The 1,296-nt window shown below is 40.3% G+C and overlaps 1 pseudogene; it reads left to right on the top strand.

The window, feature by feature from the left end:
- Positions 1-437: 437 nt before the first annotated feature.
- On the top strand, positions 438-901 carry LOC125157079 (uncharacterized protein C9orf85 homolog; annotated as a pseudogene).
- Positions 902-1,296: the final 395 nt, after the last annotated feature.

The following is a 1,296-nucleotide window of genomic DNA, read 5'->3' on the forward strand; positions in this document are numbered from 1 at the left end:
AAGAGAGATAAAAAGCAACAGGAGGGGCGCCTGGGTGGCGCAGTCGGTTAAGCATCCGACTTCAGCCAGGTCACGATCTTGCGGTCTGTGAGTTCGAGCCCCGCGTCAGGCTCTGGGCTGATGGCTCAGAGCCTGGAGCCTGCTTCCGATTCTGTGTCTCCCTCTCTCTCTGCCCCTCCCCCGTTCATGCTCTGTCTCTCTCTGTCCCAAAAATAAATAAACGTTAAAAAAAAAAATTAAAAAAAAAAGCAACAGGAGATACTGACTTTGTAAAACTTATTATTTAACTCAATATAGCCAACAGATCACCACTTGATATATCACAACTATAAAATAATACATCAGGACAGAAGCGTGGACTCCGTGGGGTAGTTCTTGGCACCTTGGTCTTCTCTGTGTCTTTCTTGTCCCGACGCAAGGTGATTGTGGTTTCAAGGATGAGCTCCCAGAAAGGGAACGTGGCTCATCCCAGGCCTCAGTTGCCCCAGAATTACATATAGCTTCAAAAATGACAATTTGCTAAGAGTGTTCAGACCAAGAAAATTAATGCAAAGCTTCATGGTGGAATTTGTCAATGCCATAAAGAAGTTCTGGACTGGTGTGCAAAACACAGCAAATACAAAGTGTTGTCAAAGCCTAAAAAGTATGGTCGTGTTTAGAAAAGTCGGCGAAGGATTCTTATCACATAATGTGTAGGCTACGTGGCTGTGCGTTTGAAGTTTGTGCAAAATGCAGAAAGAAAGGAGACGTTGTTGCTCTGCTTCATAAACAACCAGAAAGGACAGAAAACACAGAAAGCGTACGTTCCAACCATAGATGTTGCAGAAGAAATGAACAAGGTGATGATGATTTACATTTTGATTTAGATGACACAAAGACAATCAGACGGATAATATATTAAAAGTCAGCTTGAAAACATGAAATTCGGAACGACTTTTGACTCTTGAGGGTTTAAAAAAAATACTGTGAAATCCTAACGAGAAAAAAACTAGCCAAAACCTATAGAAAACAGGCAAAGTTTATCCATGGACAATATAAACTATACGTGATACTGCAATAATTATAAAGCTTTCATTCAGAGTTTTCTTGTAGTAAATTTGAAAGCAGCATATGCTAGAATAGCTTCCAAAATGAGTATTAGGATATCATGTTGCAGTTCCTGGGAATTATTTAGAAACATATACTACCTAACATGAAAGTAAACAAGGTTTGGAACCGATGGCTGTGTAAGAACGATCTCATGGAAAAATCAGGTATTATTACAGGGGTAGCCTCAAAAATTGGTCCTCAGTAAGT

The sequence above is a fragment of the Prionailurus viverrinus genome, chromosome X (assembly GCF_022837055.1).
Source record: "Prionailurus viverrinus isolate Anna chromosome X, UM_Priviv_1.0, whole genome shotgun sequence".
NCBI classification, from domain to species: Eukaryota; Metazoa; Chordata; class Mammalia; order Carnivora; family Felidae; genus Prionailurus; species Prionailurus viverrinus.